Consider the following 21,206-nt stretch of genomic DNA (forward strand, 5'->3'; position numbering starts at 1 on the left):
AGTCTTCTTGGTAAATATTTTATCCTCCTGTTTATATTTGCTGTTATCAATTCTACCTTTGCCCTACTCTGTTCTCTTTCCTTGGGCTCTGGGGAAAGTGTGGCACTTAGGCAACTGCGATTTGTGCAGCGTGGCTGCCAGGGAGAGTACCAATACATCCGATCCCAGTGGATCACATCAGTCAGTGCGAGATCACCAAGCTACATCATCATATTGTATGATGTCCATTTTCATGGTAAGAATTAAATAAGAGTAATGTGGCTTCTTAATATTTCTCAAGAGTTTACTCTCTAAAAATTCAGGTGTCTCATATTCAATGTGTCAATCAGCATGTTGCTCATTTTTTTTTGAGGCACTTTCTACAAAGATTGGTACAAGGTAATAATAACAAATCAAATGGTTTAGTTTCATAGCTCACTACTGTGTGGTGTCTTACATGTTTTATTTCCATTTATTGCTCAGTAACCTTTAGTGGTGGTTAATACTATTATCTTAATGTTATGCATGTGGAAACTAAACTTATGTTCATTAACTTGCTCATGGTCACATGGTTAGGGTCACTTGATTCCAGACCTGCCAACTCCGGGGCCTGTGTTCTTAAACATTACTTCAGGGCTGGTTGCAATGGCCTTGTTGTTTGCGCAGGGCACAGCTCCAGGAGGCCTGATACACGTGAGTGCTGTGAGATTGTTCTGGTAGGTACACTGTGAGTGCCAAGTGAATTCCAATGCTTTTATGTAGAATGTACTTTAAAATTTGTGTGGAATGATCTGCAGTGAGTGATGGAAATGTGGGCAGTGACCGATTTCTCTTTCTCTCTTTTCTACAAGGACATGCCTATAGGTAAATTCCATGTAGAATAGGATGGCTTTCAACGAGAAGATTTTACCTTGTCCACTGTGATTTTACATATTCTCGTGCAGCTGAGGTAGGTAGGGGCATGTAACTACCCCTGTAGAACTACTCCTTCAGCTACTGTTAGTGAAAATTGTATAAGGCCAGCAGAGTTCTTTTTCTGAAATCCAAGGCTAGAATATTCTCTCACTATTATTTATTATTGTCTTGGAGCCATTAGCTTTTGGCATTAGAAAGTATGCTTATACTAAAGGTGTTCAGCTGGATGTATGTGCTCCAAATTCTCATTATACGCTGCTGACCTCTCCTTATAAATCTCAGCTTGGAGTTAGTTTCTACTTGTTGGCCCTAATTGGAAAGTTCTTTCCTATATCCAGGTACAAAATGTACTATCAGAGCTTGAATTTCTGCCCCTTATTAACATTGCCTTTGTGACTTATGTCCTCAATTCTCTTTCCATTGGGAATCTGGCTAAAGAAAATTCCTCAGCCTTATATACAAAGTGAGCTTATGGTAGAGCGCATTACAAATCACAGAATGCAATAAACAAGAGCACAGTTTAATAATGCTTTTATCATTAGGTAATATTAAAGTGTCCTTTACTAATTAATCACTTATGCATTATTTTGTACTTGAAAATCTAGAAATAAATTCATGTATTTTTTAGCATTTTGAAACTCAGTTTGCAGTTCGAAAATCCAAGCATCAACTATACAATAGTAAATTCCATGAAGGGTTTGCAAGAAATTGTGTTACGATTTCCTGAAACCTACCTACACTTCCGATGGATGCTAATTTGGCAAGACTTGTGTAGTCCAAAGGAGGCAAAAGGGATATTTGTGACCTGACTCACCTGTCCATCAGAAAAAAGCATTTGCCTGAGAAAATCCTTCAAATTTTCCATATATTTAAACTGGTGGATTTCCAACTGGCCTATTACCGTATGTCTATTAAAGTAGGAAGCCTCTGTACATGTACTTAGAAATTCTTCACCACTCAAGTATCCTTGCAATTATTTACGTATATTAATAACAACATATTAGAAATCAGTATTACTTAGAGAAATTCATAAATGAATACTTAGAGATATTATTTTGGTACATATTTAAATATAATTACTTCACCAATTTCAATTAACTCTTACTTAGAAACAATTGTGTAGGGTAAACTGAGTTTGTTCCCCTTAGATTTTCATTAATTTATTTCTATTAAAAACTGATTAAACAGTCTTTAAATAAATGAAGCTTGACATTCATGAGCTCACGAAAATGATCAAAACTGCATAGGTTTAAATTAAGATGTGTGTAAGAATTATGATGGTTCCAAGAAATTAAACATGAACTCTTCTTATTTTTCTCAGATGAACTTACTTCTTTTTAAAAACATATTTTATTTATTTATTTTTAGAGAGAGGGGAAGGGAACGAGAAAGAGTGGGAGAGAAACATCAATGTGTGGTTGCTTCTCGTGTGTCCCCTACTGGGGACCTGGCCTGCAACCCAGGCATGTGCCCTGAGTGGGAATTAAACCAGCAACCCTTTGCTTCACAGGCCCATGCTCAATCCACTGAGCTGCACCAGCCAGGGAAGATGACTTTACTTCTTTACCAGTGTTAATAATGTCAAGAAAGAACCAAAGAGAAAAATTTAATATAGAAAATTTTCAACACTGAAATTTGAGATTAAATGATCCTCTTTAAGTATGGAACAAAAAGTTTCTAAGCTTTTTTCTGATTAAATTATTCTGCAGAGTAACCGGGCAGTTCCACTTTACTTGGTGAGAAAAGATACGTGTATCAAATAGTAATTTATCAGTGGACATTTTCACTATATAGTTGTAGGGGTGGTGATCAAATTCAGCTAGAGAGACATGGGAAAGATAAAATGAGGCATATTGGGAATTTTAAGTTTATTTGAACAAAGATCTATTTGGATTGGGTCATTCCAAAGCAGAAGTGGATAAGAGTGCTTTACTGATAGGAGCTTGGGTAAAGTCTTATAGAGGAAATACAGAAGCAGAATAAAGAAATTATTTGATTGGCTGTAGCTTAGAGCTTAGTTGGCTGTTTGTGATTGGCTCTCCTTAGCATTTTGATATTGTAACCTTGAGGCATTTACAGGCTTGGATTTTGGTTTGCTGAGGTAGGCAACCATGGCATTAAAGCCACATCAGCCCAGTGGCCTCCATGTTTAGTGAATTTAATGGGCAGGACATACTTTTGGAGGTATATTATGCATTTGATTATATACATTTAAGATCAGAGTTCAGCTTTCCTGTATTGCCACACACATTGTGTTAATCAAATGTTATTCTCTCAGTGTATAGACTCGACATACTAGTATTCAGATAGTATATAGATTATGAGAAAATAATCCCTGATTTTGAATAATTTAGGAGATTTTGTTCCTATTTTCCGTAGTGGTCTGTACCAGTAAGTACCATTGACTTTTTTGCTTATTTCTTTACAGAAAATGGAGACCATACTGATGGTTAAGAATAGTCAGTTTCCACCCTTTCAGTAGAAAAGAAGAGACTAACAAGTTACGCTATTCAGTTGCAAATCTAGTTTTTTCTGGTTTAATGAAATGGTTATTTTTATTTCAACCTCAGAGTGCCGTTAATAAAAGAAGCAGCTTCTGCTTGGCTCTTTGTGTGTGAACATCGGAAGACAGAGAAAAAAAATGTGTCACAAATACTTAAATTTTTAAACAGTATGTAAATTGAGGACACCACCAAATGTTAATCTCAAATCTGAAGTACCTTGAGCACGTGCCTAAGGCTCAAACAGAATGTGTTTCGGGACAAGATAACTTTTCCCCCAATTATTTTGAATGTAATAATAATCTGATATTGTACGGTGACTAGCCATTTCCGCCTCTTTGTCTCCCTGCGGCCTCTCTGGTCTTTCATCATTCTCTTCCTATTTCCTCCCTCCTCTTTCTGTCTTCACAGTCCCCTCTAAATACAAACATGTCCTGTGGTTCTGGTCCTTGCCTTTTTTTAATGTTGCCATTATTTTCCAATCTTGTGTTTTCTATTTTATAAGAACTACAGTTCTAGACAGAGGAAGAATTTTAAAACTAAAAGTTTTAACAATACTGTCCTTTGTTTCTGGAAAAAAAGATATTTAATAATGCTATGTGTCATGCCAATGCTAAGCTGTTTTCAAGTAGTACAGTATATTATTTTATTCTTTCAGTAATTTAGGAGATATATTCCAATTTTAGAAATAAAGAAACTTTCATTTTCAGAGGTTAACTCGATTTTCTAGCTCCACAAAGCTTATTAGCGATTGACCTTAGAGACAAAGCCTTACTCTTATTAAAACAATTCTTAGATATCTTAGAATTATTTCCTAAAGATTTTCTCCAGTCATTAAGTATAAATACTAAAACCTCTTCCATGATAATCTTCAAGAAAAAGTTTTCTATTTTTCTTTAGATAAGTGTATGGAATCTCTGGTAGTTTTGTTTGATTATAGTTAACACAGGAAATATAATACTTATTACTAAATTAATGTCAAGTGAGTGAAAAGACCACCGTAGGTATTTTCATGTTCCCTGAGGAGTTATTACATATTCCTGTACCTTTTCTATTAATACTTGAGGTTCATTATACCTTGGTTGTTCAACATGATCTGAATTAGAATAGTTAGTTCTAATTCTAATAGTTAATTATGGATTAAATAGTTTATAATCCTATCTAGTTTTTATCTATCACTAGGAAGTATCAACTCAGTAATACATATATGAATAAACTTCATAATCCTTTTGGCTCATGGGCTTTGACCTTGAAGCCTTAAGAAAATATGATGATTTATTTTCTAAAGATTCATAGCAATTCTAAGACTTGACTTGGGAAAGGTCATTTTTCTTTTCTTCTTAAAAAGTAATTTTAACGTATTTTATTTTCATGACCATTTCGTCCCCTTACACTCCTCTCCCTGCTGCAACCACCACAGTTAATTTTTCAAAATGTTCTTATAATTGTTACCATCTTTCTTTGTTTTTTTCATTCTCTATTCTGAGATTTGTTTTTAGCTTGTTCTGCCAGTTTTTGTTTGATACAGAACATTGCATTGTTTTGCTCCTTTTTCATTCTTCTTAGAATGTTCTCACAGATAATAGTTTACAAGCAAAGCAAACAAATGGATAAACATCAAAGCCGGCTGAAACTACAACACAAAACTCTTGTGATAGTGAAGGAGTTGAAACCATTCTGCATAACCAAAATGATGGAGCAAAAGACAGTATTGCCAATAAGGAATGGCCGACATTTTCATGGTATTATTCTAATCATGGGTTTACAATTCATGTCCCTACTTGGATCAATGTTAACAGTTGATGGTCTGTTTCTCAGCCTTGTGCCCAGTTTAAATGATTGTAAGGAAACTCAGAAAACTTTGAGAAACAAAGGAGACATTGGATTTATGTAATTAGCAAGGAGACCCAAAGGAAATTTGTGATTTACTCTTTGTTTTTCATAGTTGATTTTTTTGGGGGGATGAGGAATTTCATTATTTCAACTTACACATTCTCTTTAAATTTAACAGATGTTGACCTATTTCTCAGCCTTTTGCTTAGTTTAAGTGTTTGAAAGGAGACTCGGGAAAATTAGTAGAAACAAAGGAGATGTTGGAATTACATAATTAGTAACCAGACCCAAAGGAAATGTGTGATTTGCTCTTTGTTTTTCATAATTGATGTTTTCTCAGAGTGAGGGGGATCTTTTGATTCTCTTATACATTGAACTAAGAGAATTATACATTCTCTTAGACATTCTCTTTAAGTTTTGATAAATCTCCCTTTCTGTCATTTGAAGTGAAATCTCATGCTAACTCAAACCCTGCACTAAAAAAAATGACTTTTTTTAACAGAAAAAAATTACTTTAGAATGTTATTTTTCCAAATGTTATTATTATTTTTCTTTTGTGAAATTAAATGAGATTCTGAAAAAATGATGTAGTGCTTTTCCTAAAATAATTTTGGATTTTATCTATATAAATAACAGGAGGAATTATACCACCCTTGGCTACTAAAACTGTTTATCATGCCAAGTGTTTGTGATTGCATAGGATTCTTTTCCTTTTTACCATTTGATTGACATGTAATGAAAGTCATTGGCAGCTCCTATCCAGAAGAACTGTTGCCATGTATTAACAACTGAAAATACTCATTTTTCCACTTGGCAACCTAATAAAGAGGCTGATATTCTAAATGTCTTTTTAAAAAATAAAAAACATATGTTAAAGAGAATATTTTGGTGCTTGGGCAAAGTTTCCTTAGGAACCTATGCACTAATATTGTGTAGGTACTTTGAGAAGAACTAAACATATGAAAAATGACTCATAGGGCAAATTAAGAAGTTTAAAAGGATTTCTAGTTGAACAAAACACCTAAGACAATATTTGTATAGAATTTTAAACAATGCATATGTGTGTGTACACATATACCTCTACGTGTGTATAAATACATATGAGCAGTCTGTATAAACTCTTTAAGCTGTAACTTCTCAGTCTGTAACCGGAGGTGTGATAGCTGCCAGGATACACTGTAGTGAGAACTATGTGACACAGCACATGCGTAGTACTCACCTAGGTCTCCACCCTTCCCCCACTTCTTCCATCACGGAGACCTTCCTTAAACACAGAAGCTAAAGGAGCCGTTCCCCCCGCCTCTTATTCCTATGATCGCTTTTTTATTCTCTCAGTTTGTATTTTAATTTAATTTGTATCTCCTGGTAGGACAGAGGCATTGTGTATTTATTTGCTATAAAATTGTCCTGAGTCTAGTTTTATACATAGCATTCATTCATTTATTCATTCAAAAATATTTCTTAGAACTTACTTTGCTTGAGATACAGAAAGTGGGGTGAACAAAACTGAAATCCTTTCTCTTATTGAACACAAAACTAGTTATTGCGTTAACAGGAGAATTTTTTTGATGAGTCCAAATTTATTCAATAATTGTACAATTGTTTCTAGGACTATTATTTATACATGTATCAGAATATAAATAAAGGTAGCCTTTGTTATGTTGTTTTTTAAAAATATCTTTATGACATCTTTACTTTTACATTCAAGGACATCATTTTAGCATGGATATTTCTGACTTGGGGAGAGCCACTGAAATGATCAGGTATCGCTGGTTTTTACTTGCTTCATTTGTGGAAGAGGGAGTCAATTTTCATGTTTGTCTGCAACCTAGGGCTTAATGGACCTTTATTGACTGCACCTTCCAATGGGTGTCAGTTTGTAGCTTCTCCTGGATGTCATTAATGGGGCAGCTTTGAGCTTGTCTTTGACGGAAAGGTGTGCAGTGAAACTAATACTCTACCATTTTTGGAATATCAGTACTCTCTCTATCCATATAACTTGAGACACTGAATAAAATCTCACAAAGCATATGTTTCCTAATATTATTTTACACAGTTGAGGGAAAAGTGTTTACATTTATAGATTTTTAAGAAATTGTGATGTTAATTCATTTTAAATTAAACATATCTGTTTAACTTAAGCAGATTGTTTTTAAGTTAAACAATCTAACTTAAGCCCTTTCTCATACATTTTTATGCCGCAGATATACCTTGTGAACTGGTAGAACAAGAGTTTCAAAACTAAATTTTTATCAGAGGAAAAGTTGGTGGGGGAGGTAGAAGAAGGTGAAGGAGGGATAAATGGTGATAGAAGGAGACTTGGCTTGAGGTGGTAAATATAGTATAGTGTACAGATGATGAATTATAAAACTGTGCACCTGAAACCCATACAATTTCATTAATTAATGTTACTCCCATAAAGTCAATACAAATAAATTTGTTGTCTTAACATTTCCTATACGAATACACTGTTATTTGCTTCTGTGGTTCATATTGACCCTCAGGCCTGGAATGCCCTTCTCCTTGTTCTCTTAGTCCATCGATCCCTCCTTATATTTAAGATGCATTGCTCATTCTAGAATTCTGTCCCTGTCTTTTACTTACCCCAGGCAAGTTAGATATCCTTTCTTTGTATTTTCAAAAGACCACGCACATAATTATTTCACTACTTTACTACATTTTTCAGAATTACCTAATTCTAGTCTTGTTTCCCCTAATTATATCGTGAGCTCTTTGATGCTGGTGACCTTGTTAGTTCACCTGTGTAACTCTATAACCTAACACAGTATTTGGCACATAGATTGTCTTAGTGCATTCAGGCTGCTCTAACAAAATACCACAAACTGGGAAGCTCACCAACAACAGGAATTTATTTCCCACAGTTCTGGAGGCTGGAATCCAAAAAGAGTGTCAGCATGGTCAGGGGAGCCTCTTCTTTTAAGTCACAGATTTCCTGTGGTGTCCTCACCTCGTGGAAAAGGCGAGCTAGCTTTCTGGAGCCTCTTTCACAAGGTGCTAATCCCTTTTCTAAGCACCAAGCTCCACCTAATCCCATCACCTTAGACATTAGGTTTTTTACAATAACAAATTTCAGGAGACACAGACATTAAAATTAAAACATAAATGGTGCTCAGTATAAGTCCATTGAATAAATGGGTGAAAAATGCTAAGGAGAGAAGTTGGATCTGATTGTTTGAAGGGATAGTCCAGAAGGGAGATACATTTCGGAGACGATGCGGGAAGTGGACTGAGGATGAGCATACAGTCTAGGCCAGAGACTTGCTCTAAGCATTAAGATTATGATCATGAGGACCAACTGGGACAGGTTCCAGAATGGCTGTGAAGAGTGTGGAAATAGTGTACAGAGTAAAGAATGATGAAATTATTTGAAAGTAAGTTGTTGAAACAGCTTATAATAATTGAGAAAATAGGCACAAAGTTGTTGGAAAATTCATTTTAATGCCATAAATTATGAATGAATTATTATTGTGCACATGCTCAAAATAGACATTTCTGTTAATTTTTAAAATCTCTGTGATAATTTGAATTAGCATAATATACTCAAAATATATTTAAAATATTAATAAATGATATTACCTCTGCACCAAGGCCTTGCCCCATGGTTTAGACTGTGCTGCATACTTTTGCATATATTATCTATAATACCAAACTCCAACTCACTTATTTCCATTTTGTAGATCAGAAAATAGAGCTCATTCACCTGTCTTTGATCACCAAACTATTAAATACCCGATCTGGGGTTAGATTCACTTCACTTGAATTGAAAGTCAGTGCTTTGTTATTCTACACCGTTCTGTGTCCCACTGAGTCTGTGAAATATGTGTACATTATCAGCACGAGTGTAAAGTGACCAGCATAAATGCATACAAATTTTGTTATAGTGTATATGGCCACCCACTCATTAATTAATTCATTCATTCATTCGTTCATTCATATTATCATCAGGCATTTGTTGGCCATCCAGGCACTGTGCTAGTTAATGCATGGACAACGCAGGCCCTTGTGGAATGTATCCCGCAACAGGCAGGCATTAGAAATATAAAGAACTGTAGAATAACAATTTTGATAAATGCTATGAAGAAAAATACAGTGCCCTTTGTTAAATAGATTACAGAGCAGAGTTTGCATGTACTTACTTTCCTGTGGGTAGGTGTTATTAGATTTGTAATATAGCTAACTGTAACCCAAGAAGATGGTTAAAATAGCTTTAGATAAGTGGTACCACACCACTGTAATCAAGCCGAACCGTTTGAAAACATTGGTCTTCCAGCAGCCTTTGCACAGAGCTGAAGAAAATTGTGGCCAAATGTCATGTCTTTATTTCAACTCTGGAAGGTGACTTTGGAGCTATCTCAGCAATGACCTACATCTGTTAAAAAGAAGCTATACATATCCATGGAGATGACAGTGCTGCCCTTTAGAGAGCAGAGCCTCTCCTCTTGCAGCTGAGCGTGGGGGTGATTTTGAACTAGAAATACCGAGTATTTCACAAATTTGAATATTTGGCTTTGCGTATTGCTAACATTTGGCAGAAAATCTAAATAGCGGTCAAACAGGAGAATTTATGTCATTTACAACTTAATAAACCCGGAAGATCAAAATAAAGCAAGTAAAAAGTAGTGAGCACAAAAACACAACACAGTGTGAAACTTTACCAGATGTTAATTACAATCTAGGTTCAAGCTTTATTGTAGCTCAAAGGTTCTTATATCCCACATTTCAGTTTCAGAAGTTAACTTAGGTTGGTATGATAATGATTTTATAAGTACTGGTACTAAAGGAATTTGTGAAAATTGCAGAAAAATCAAAGTCAATGATCTCTGTTTATTTAGTTTTGATTTTCCTGCCAAGAAATGTGCGTTGAAGCTTAACTTCTTTTTCTCCTCTCACCTTTCAAAACCTCATCATAAACAGATGGAAAACTGGTAATTTTCTGACAGTTGGAGATATTTTTGTAATTATCTGCAAGTCGGAAAGGCTTAAGACTCTATTTCTTAGCTGTCAGGGAGAAGTTGGAATATTTTTTGTGAAATAAGTATAAAAGTATATGGAAGACAGAAGTTAATCAAGAAATCTAGCATCATAATTGAAAGTCATTATTATCTGTCAAGTCAAGATAATGTGAGGTCTCCCTGTTATCACCTTTCCTGGAACCTCCTCATTGGGTCGATACCTCTCATCATCCTCTCCCATATGTCTTTCTTGTGTTTTACTGTCACAAAGGAGGAACCTTTAAGTTGGATCTTGCCTGATAGAAAAGAGGGAAAAGGATATCTTGACAGACATGGACATCTACTAAGGCAGTAAAGACATGAAGTTATGAAATAGCATGTGATGAGCTGGGAACAAATTAATTCAGTGTTAGAACATAGTACAGGGGAAAGAGCCATTATTAGAAGAAAATGAAGGGGAAAGAAGTCAGGTCAGATGGCGAAAACATCAAAGGTCGAGGAGAAATTATCACAAAGCAAGTGAGGGCTTATTTGATGACTAGGAAGGAGCTTACCTCTACCACCAGGGTAGGAGAAAATGAGGGAAGGGTTAATAGAGATATGGAAATGTGTACAGATATAAGACATTGTGAGACTTCACGCCTGTTATGATGGTTTTTATTTTCTCTGTGCGCAAAAGACATTCCATAGGATCTCACCTATAATTGGAACCTAATGAACAAAACAAACAAATCAGCAAAAATAGAACCAGAGGCACAGAGATAAGGAATGGACTTTCAGGGACCAGAGGGGAGCAGGGTATAAGGGAGGAAAGAAGGGGAAGGGCCTAGGTAAACAGCAAGTGTAGATGACCCATGGACAGGGACAATAGAGGGGCACTGACTGGGAGTGGGATGGGCAGGGCGGGACAGGGGAGAGCAACAGGGGAAAAGTGGGAGAACTGCAATAGAACAACAATTTTTTTTTATCTTAAATAAATAAATAAATAAATAAAGTCAAATCAATTGCAGGTGATGACTGAGAGTGGTTAGGGAACTTGAGGAGAGAAGGTGTTTAGAACTAGAATGCGAAGTATAGGAAGCTACCTTGAGGTCTGAGAAGAGCTCACTGGAGAGGCTTTGAGAATCAGGCTGAAACTAGAAGCTATGAATGTGCAATGGCATCAACCTGTGAAGTTAATTCATTTTTTTTCTGGTTCTACTCGGTACTATAGTACCGAGTAGAACTATTGGGTCCATTCTGAGTTTGAAAGTTTCAGGCTCCTTTTTGCAAGAAGACCAAGGTGTGAGTGACTTGGGAATGTTGTTGATTATAGATGACATTAATATTTATTAAATGTTGAAAATGTGCGTGGAACCTAGTAAAGTAGATACATTTGTCACATCTCCTTCTTTCTTATGTGTTATACATATTTTTCTCAATTTGAAACAATTTAAGATCCAGTTAAGTATTTTTTAAAGATATTTTACCAATAAGTAAGTAACAGAACTGGGATTTGAGTGAATTGGTGTTGCAGCTGGGCAGAGAAGAAATTAAGGGTGTAAAAGAGCTAAAATATGCAAGGATCAAGAAAGTAAAAATTTCAAGGAGACTCCAGAGCAGCATTGATAGAATGTTTTTAAGGTTGCATGAAAGATAAGAAACTAAAATTGGGAAATAGAATATCAGTGTTTAAGGCTCCAATGATAGAACCATTCAGAACGGCCATGAGGTTCAAGGTGGAAGCGGGTTATTGAAATGAGGGTGGAAGTAGAGGTTGTGAATCCTCTGGCTCAGTTAGTCATTGCAGTGCATGGGTATTGATTATGAATGTTGATTGCAGTGAGACTTTGGAGTGAAGAGAAATGGATTTTAAAGAAATTACTGGAAAGCTGATGAGTCTCAATATTCAGGGTGATACAGCTTAGTCAAATGAACTTGAAGAAAGTTTTTTTTTTGCCATGAGTTGAAATAGTAATGATACAGAAGGCACCGAGTAGAACTGGGGTCTATGCTGAGCCTCTTTTCTGGACTTAAAGGTATGGAATTAGCAAGCATTCAAGAGGACTTCATTTAAGTCATGCCCTGAAGGGGGAAAGGATGTGCAGACAAAACAATTCAATTTCTAGGTTAGGAATGGGGACGTGGATTTATTTTAAAAAGACTGTAAAGATTATATTAGCAAACATTGGGATGGACATCCAAAGGGGTGTGGTGGTCTGAAAATATGATCCAGATGGGAAAAATACATAATTGGAGGAGGGTGAGTTTGAGAAAGAGGATTTGTGATCAGAGGACGCAGTTTATTAAGGGTTTGACAGTGACAGAAACAAATCATCAGTGGAATTCAATGCCTTCCAGTTTGAAAATGCAGCTTTGGTTTACAGGCGTTTTGCTGGCTTGATTCCACATAGTGCCGTGACCTGACTCATCATCTACAGCAATGTGTGGCCTGACAGAGGGTGGCGCCTGCCAGAGCTCGGCAGGCGCCAGGCTGATGCACATTCTTCTTGGTCAGTTCAGTGAAAGAGTTGGGTGAAATTGACTGGTTTTGTGACCTTACTTGATATTTTATTTTAAAAATTCTAAACTTGACGTTAGAATTTATTTTACAGACATGATTTTCTGTTTCACTTATTCAAAGCATTGTATTGTAATGATTTAGTATTTAGACTTTAGGATTTATATATCATTATCTTTTGATGATTAGGACAGATTCCTGCTTAGTGATATTTTAAATATAGCAATGTAACATTTCTGTATTTAAATACAACATAGTATTATCTGAGCACTTTGATAACTGTAACATAAATTAAGAAATTTAAATTGGGTCTATAGACCCAATGTATGAAAAAAAAGGTGGCTTGTATGAAGTAAGGGCTTATATGAAAAACACAACATTTTCCAATGTATTTTCTTATAAAAATCATCAAACTTCAGTGCTTCAAGTGTATTTTATACATCACAGAGTCCAACCACCCATTGATAGTTGATGACTGTTTTCAGGGTGTTTTTCGTGAAAGAGACATTTTCTCACTGTATGGGCATGTGGAAAAGGTGAGCAAAATTGAGGTTGAAGTCTTGTCTCCTGTTCTATAACATGGGGCGTTAGTCTGATCAAAGAGTAGTTTGAGAAGATTGAAGTAGCCCAATTAAGTTTCAGAAATCTCTCACTATCAGAGGTTATAGATACATGGAACAAAAGTCTCTGTAGTTTTTCTAACTCATTTGCTGTATGTATTACAACTCCTAAAACTACATTAAGAAGCTGACCATTATCTTAAAATTAACTGTGACACTGAGTTCAATTTTTGATGTTTATGCAACAACCTGGGCTTTGACACTCAGTAATAAAAATAGTTTATTTTTCCTGAAGAAAACTAATGAATATATGGCATATGCCAGGTAAGCCAATGCAGGAATCCCTGGGCAAAATCACTCATCAGAGGGCCCCACATCTCCTGGGAATGACTTGCTTTAGTGTCCCTGTTTGCTTAGGTGTAGCTTGCGAGCAGCTGCTGGGAAGTGTGGACTCTGTGCAAACTCAGCAATGGAGTTCAGAGCTCAACGGCTTGAGCCCTTCCTTGGTCAGTTACACTTTCTCTAGTCAGAGGTCTTTGAGGCACATCCCTAAGAGCACCACACTTTATGTGTCCACTCTAATCATATATAAAAGTAATATTGCTAAAGGCTCTGGTATACAGTTTGCTTCATAGAATAAAAGAGAAATGTCAGTTTGGGTGTGAGGGAGATGGTAGCTAATACGGGCTGCTCTGTCTCTGGCTCATTTCACAATTCCCCATACAAGCCACCCCCACCTGCATCGTAGAGCTGTGATAAACTAAGCATAGGAACCCATCAGCCAGACGAGCTTATTAAGATATGCCTTCAAAATGTATTTTGGCCTTGTCCTTCATTGTAAATTTTCAGTGCGGTACTAAAGAAATTATATTTGTTTTCAATACCAATTGATTTTCTCTCATCTTTGATTTCCTCAGTTAGAAGGGCAGACAGTTTATTTCTCCATAGCAATGATATGTGAATAAGATCAGTGCATTAGATATTTTTGCTAAAATTCTGCAATGAAAACTATTTGTCTTATTGTTCTCACTATATTTTCATTGCAAGATGGTGTAAGTCATTTCCTTAGATTCCACTCATGTAATTCCATTGCACTTGTTTATAAATTTTAGGTTATAGTACTTATTAAGGGGTGCCATAGATCTCCTTGATGTTGGTTATGACAATGGCTATATACAGTAGTTGTAAAGAGTGTTTCTGTACTTGTAGGTGGCAAAGCTTTACAGAATCTGTCTCCTGTGACTTTCAAAGGTAACCTTTGAATGTTGTGTAAACTTAAAACATTTGTTTTGGGATATCTAAAAGTGTGAGGTGGTGTGATGTCCCATGCTTGTCATTTAACCACAAAAGACACTCGTCAGCATGTCATAATGCCATCACCTGCTTCCACCTTGGGTCAGTCAGCCAAACTGATCAGCCGATGTGATTTCACATTTTTGTCTTGGTCGTTTATCACTCATTTTAAGTTCTTTTGCAGTGTTTTCCTCTTGTTTCCAAAACAAACATGTTTTCTGGATTTGTAGGCAGGAAAGAAGAAGGAGATTTAAAAGAAAATACTAGATGGGTTCCCAGTTATTTTGGCTTTATTGTAAATAATGACAACTACTAAAATAAAGAACTGTTAGAAAAGATCAGGAACTCTGGGTAAAGCTAAAAACTAAATCATCACGAAACTATTATTACATGAAATGTTTAAGGTACTTGAGAAAAAGAAGAATATCAAAACTATGGACAATGAAATGGCAATACATATATATCTATCAACAATTGAACGTAAAAAACAAACTAAGCAAACAAGAACTATTATAAAATAGGGAATTATGATTGAGGTGTTAATGAATATTTCACTTAAGAAACTTTTTTTAAGCCCCAATGAACACTGAATATTTACAAACACAATTGGTTGATGCTGTTAAGTTAAAGGTAAACATTCTCTCTTGTAAGAGAGTAGAATTATCTGCTATTTCTCCTGAAAACTTGAGTGTGGATTGGCATAGAATTAAATAACCTTGTAACTTTACTTTGGTTTCTAAAAACAGTTCCTTATTTTAGGAGGATTTTTTGTCTATTTTATCAACTATACCAATAAAATTACCTATTTCAGTTGATATAATTTTTCATTTTTTTACTCTGTAGGTAATAACCAACCAAGGTAAACATGTAAAATATGTTTTGCTCCTCTACATCATACATATTTAGCTTCTTCAATAAACACCTTAGTAAAAATGTTTTATTTATGTCTTAATTAAAATTTGTTCATTTTGGAAAAGATCATGAACCCTGGGTAATGCATTTTAGCTGCAACTAAAATTCCTAAGTCAATTAATTATGAGATGCCTATATACCAGACAGAGCTTTATGGTACCACAGAGTATTAAAAGCACAGTATTGAAATAGCTGCAGGTTCTTTCTAAAGAGTATGACCATTTAAATTACCTAAGTAATGGTCTCTCAAATTACAGAATTAAAAATGTCATATCTTTCCTACCTGATAATTGGATAAGAAATTGGACGTTAACACAGCCTGGAGGCTGAGCCAGTCCGGAATTTGCCTCCTCTTCTTATTTGTGTTGATTTTCAGCATAATGGATTGTGGGATTTCTTTTAGCTCTGGACTTTTCTAAAAACACAATGTTAGCTTTTACCATTGGGTTTACATTAAGGGAATTATAAAGCAAGTATTTTTTTCAATAAGTAAAGTTTTTGTAAAACATATCCATAGTTTTGACATGCACAATTCAAAAGGTCATAAATACTAACTTTTTTACAAGTTCAAAGTTACTCAGAAGTTCAAAAGGCATGTCAAAAACATAGTGAAAACATCTTATTTATTTTTAACTACTTCTCATTAAAAATATTTAGGGACTTCAAGTAAGGATAGACGCATAGGTAAACACAACTCCCTTCCTTGCACAACCACATCAAAATTATGGCTAAAATATAGAACAGCTGTCACTCAGAACTGTCAGAAATCAATCTGAATGGAAGTTTGACAACTGTGGAATTAAAGAAACCACATCCATCCAGACTAGTAGGAGGAGAGACACACAAGGGGCTGGCCCCACATTGACATGTGGTAGATAAACATTTGGGAGGGATATTTTGGGAGCAAGGAGTTCCAGCCCCACACTAAACCCCATAGCCCAGGGCTCCTTTGACAGGAAGATAAGTCCCCATAAGTTCTGGCTGCAAAACCCATGGGGATTGAGTTGGTGGAAGAAACTTCTGCAGTTCCAAGCAGTTTCTCTTAAAGAACCCATACCAGGACTTACTCAAACTTGCTCACTCGAGCTTCAGCACTGGGGTAACAGCTTCAAAAGCACCAGTGGTATATATAGAGAAAATGAAGTGTCTGGAATGACCCTGACCCTGTACAGCTAATCCTCCATGGACAACGGAGGTTGGTAATAAGTGGTCGCAGCCAGTCCTTGCCGCTGACTGGCCTGGGTAAATCCCTTCTGTTGACATGCTGATAGCAATCAAATCTAAAATACAAGAAGAGAGTGTATTCAGCTCACACAAAGGGTGCACCTCTAGTACTCAGCTTGGGTTATAGGGCAGGCTGTGCCACTGGACCCTACAGGACACCTACTACATTAGGCCACACTACCAATACATAGAGTCAAAGCAGCTCTACCTAAGACATAGAAATAAATACAGGGAGGCTGCCAAAAGGAGAAGACAAAGAAACATGGTCCAAATGAAAGAATAGATCAAAACTCCAGAAAAAGGACTAAACAAAATGGAGATAAACAATCTATCAGGTGCAGACTTCAAAACATGGGTTATAAGGATGCTCAAGAAACTTAGTGAAGGTTTCAACAGCATAAAAAAGATCCAGTAAAAAATGAAGGATACATTAATTAAAACAAAGAACAATTTACAAGGGAACAACAGTAGAAGGGATAAAGCTGAGAATCAAATTAATGATTTGGAACCTAAGGAAGCAAAACATAACCATGCAGAACAACAAGAAGAAAAAAGAATCCAAAAAACAAGAATAGTTTGAGCATCCTCCCAGACAACTTCAAGCAGTCCAACGTTTGCATCATAGGGGTGCCAGAAAGAGAAGAGAAAAAGCAAGAAATTGGAAATCTATTTGAAAAAAATAATGAAAGAAAAATTTCCTAATTTGGTGAAAGAAATAGACATGGAAGTCCAGGAAGCACAGAGTCCCAAACAAGATGGATGCTAAGTGGCCCACTCCAAGACACATCATAATTAAAATGCCAAAGGTTAAAGATAAAGAGAGAATATTAAAATAGCAAGAGAAAAGTAGTTAGTTACCTACAGGGGAGTTCCCACAAAACCATCAGCTGATTTCTCAAAAGAAATTTTGAAGGCTAGAAGCGATTGGCAAGAAATATTCAAAGTCATCAAAAGCATGGACCTACAGCCGAGAATACTCTACCCACCAAAGCTATAATTTATAATCGAAGACCAGAAAAACAGCTCCACAGAGAATAAAAAACTAAAGGAGTTCATCATCACCAAGCCACTATTATATGAAATGTTTAAGGTACTTAAGAAAAAGAAGAAATCAAAACTATGAACAATGAAATGGCAATAAATATATATCTATCAACAACTGAATCTAAAAAACAAGCTAAGCAAGGAAGAACAGAGACAGAATCATAGATACAAAGAACATTTTGATGGTTGCCAGATGAGAGGTAGGTGTGGGGGAATGGGTGAAGAGGTGAGGGGATTAAGTACAAATAGGTCTTTACAGAATAGCCATGGGGATATAAAATACAATATAGGAAAGGGAGTAGCCAAAGAACCTAGGGTGACCTATGGACATTAACAATGGTGTGGGGATTGCCTGAGGGACTGGGAGTGCTGGGTGGAGGAGGCTAAGGGGGAAAATTGCGGCAACTACAATTGACAAAGTCAATAAAATATAATTAAAAAGGTTTAATAGATATGATCATATAACTGTAAAATTAGTCATTTTTTTACATATTAGCCCACAAACACCTACCTTTTAAAGTCTTTTTGCTTTTGTTTTAAAAAACATACACATGAAAAAACTTTTTCTGCCCAATTTTTGCATAACAAAATTCTGTAAATTACAATTGCACTACAAATTATTGTAAATGAAAATTAACTGATAGTCTAATATTCTATAGAAAAATTAGAGAATTTCTAAACTCACATTTAAAAATAAGTTTATAGTTGAGATAAAAAGAAAAGAACAAACTTTCTCATTCTCAAATATTAGTAACATTTTATCTTACATGTATGAAGGATTTTTTTTAGGCATAGGATAAGAAATATAACTATGCAGGCCAAAGTGAATTGTAGCAAAAAATACTGATATATCATCATATTTGTAAATGAATGCATTCAAAATGGTATATTTCAGTGGTAATCAGTAAAGCAAGAAAGAAAATTAATTGTAGTAAGATGTATATTTAAAGATGTTAACTTTATTACATAAATTTGTATTGTGTAAATAATACCAGTAATTTTATAAAATATATTTTAATATTCATTCTAAAATCCAATTAATTAAGTGATCACTATAAGGAAGTTCTTGGCATGTGAAATTGACAAGTTTTCACATGCAGTTTCCTAAATGAGGCAATTATATATTCATAATCTGCTTATAATAGTAGTGGAATTTAACACAGCAAGCAAATTTACTTCCATTTTAGACTACAGTGTTAAGGTTTTCTGGTTAAATCTAGTAACAAATGCCATTTGAATGACATTGCATTACCTCTTTCTCTTCTCTTAGTCTTCGCTCCTCTGAAATATATTTAAATAATATTTGCAATTTACTATGCTATTGTAAAACAATGTACATTTTTCTGTATCATCTCTGAATGTTGATTAATTATATTGGTTTAATAATATTTTTCCCTTTCTTAAGTAGTTCTTATTAATAATTAATCCTCTTGTTGCTATTATTATTATTATTTTGTTCCCAAACACAATGCTAACATTTTGGAAATATTAACTAACTTAATAGTCAACATTTTCAGTTAAATACTAGTCCTCCAAGAATTGGTCAAACTTTGATGATCTTTTAAAAGTGCTTCTGATTTATTAATTGACCTTATAATCTTATTGAAATGTCATTTCAAAATTTTTCATTAATACACCTAATGTAATGGAATTCTAATGTATTTATATAAAAATTTCAAGTTACTTCTTTATAAGTACACACATATGCATGCATTTATACATTAGCCCAATGATTTTTAACTGGTGTGTCACAAGAATTCTTCTAAACATGCAATACTTGCCTATTTAGTCAGGCATCCCAATTTTTTTCCCTTAGATTGTCAAATAAGGAAAATGACAACAGCCAACACAACAGCCATTGGTGTGAATGATTAAAAATTATACCTTTATTTTTCACCATATTGTCAAAATATGGTTTTTGGTGTGCCACAGGATTTTAGTAATTAATGTGTGTTATGAGATGAAAAAGGTTGGAAATCACTGTATGTGCCTACTAAAAGCAGAGGGAGAAGTCTCCCAAAACTTAAAAGTAAGCTGTTGTTTTGAAATCCCAAACCCATTGGAATGAAGGGAATCTCTTTGAAGTTCTCTGCACTTTAGGAAATATGGCTTGGGACAGATAATGTAAAGGCAGGCACACATAAAGTTATTTATGATATAACTTTATCATAAAGTGGTGGTGGTGTGTGATGTGGTTAGTGGTGATGTGTGGTTATTGAACTAAATCTCTTCTTTCTGAAGGGAGCCTATAAACAAACCCTTGAAGATTTAGAGAAGGCAAATAGCATCTTCAGCCAGCTAGTTATGAAGTCTTGCAGAAATGGAGTTGGATACCCTTTCCGTTTTTTAAAAACTTGCATCTCAATATGTAGATGGTCACTCTAATCTCCATTTCTCCCAGGAGTCAGTCTTAATATGTGAGGCTTTCCCCTGAAACCTTAGAATCTTGAAAGCCAAGGACTCCAGGACTTGAATGAATAGAGCTGCTTTGTGAGCAGAACTGGTGGATCATAATGTGAATGGGAGTTTTGGCTTATCTGGTATTTAAAATCATTTTTAAAAAAAAGAATGGATTTTGAAGTTTGTACTTTGAGCCTTTAGTCCTTCTGTGACTCTGTGTTCTGTGTAATCCTAGTCAAGAAATTAAGCTTCAGTCTCTCCATATATAAAATAGAGCTAAATTTTGCATAAATCTTTCATCAAAATGACATTATAAAGGTAATAAGTGATAAATTTCCATAATTAATAAAATAATGCTAATGTGACTGCTGGTCTTAAAATAAATATAGATGCTATATGTATATACTTAAGGTTATTTACCTTTGTCTTGATACCCTGTTAAAAAATAACTGTATTTTAACCAAAATGACCACATGTGGATTCCTTATATATATGTTTCATTTGTATAGGCCTTGAATGTTCAAAAAGTCTCCACACTAATGACGTCATGTAATTTGATCCCAGTGTGAAGCAGGTCAGGAATTATCATCCTAACTGTGTGCAAATGAGAAAACTAATGCTCAGCACTGTCAATATCTTGCTCAAGACGTCATAACTTGTGAGAGAGTCTAAAGTCAGATGTTCTCATAACCATGTTCTTTTTTTGCATTTGTATTATTACATATTTTCCCTATAGTACAAGAGTAGTGTTATAAATTTACCAAATGGTTTTACCTGTTTGCCATGAAAAGTTCCTAGACCAAGTTTATGATTGTATCCTGTTTTCTTCCTCAGGTTCAGGCCAAATCTTGGTCTGTCCATGAGGAAGGCAGGATAAGAGCTCCCTACATTCTCATCCCCACACCCAGTGATATGTTATGTTACATGGTGAGGGAGAATGAGTTGCTATATTCGATAACCTTGAGATAACCTTTGATCATATGCGTGGCACCAGTAGAATGACTAGGAACCTGATAAACCAAGGAGAGGTGATATCAGGGAGAGGGTTCAGCTTGCCAAGGAAAGTAGGTGA

The 21,206-nt window shown here is 35.2% G+C and overlaps 1 protein-coding gene across 8 annotated transcripts in view; it reads left to right on the forward strand.

Annotated features, from left to right (window-relative positions):
* Positions 1-21,206, forward strand: part of SLC16A7 (solute carrier family 16 member 7) — a 155,120-nt gene that overhangs the window by 34,024 nt on the left and 99,890 nt on the right. The window contains exons 1-2 of one of the 8 annotated variants that reach the window (XM_053661921.1): positions 615-695; positions 831-928. The exons of 6 other annotated variants lie outside the window; for them this stretch is intronic. The gene's annotated coding sequence lies outside the window, so the exon portion shown is untranslated. Of the gene's footprint in view, positions 1-607; positions 696-830; positions 929-21,206 lie in introns of those variants that run through there. One more of the 8 variants, XM_037168007.2, reaches the window with a different exon arrangement.

Source organism: Artibeus jamaicensis, unplaced genomic scaffold (genome assembly GCF_021234435.1).
Source record: "Artibeus jamaicensis isolate MK-2021 breed Jamaican fruit bat unplaced genomic scaffold, CSHL_Jam_final contig_233, whole genome shotgun sequence".
Taxonomy (NCBI): Eukaryota; Metazoa; Chordata; class Mammalia; order Chiroptera; family Phyllostomidae; genus Artibeus; species Artibeus jamaicensis.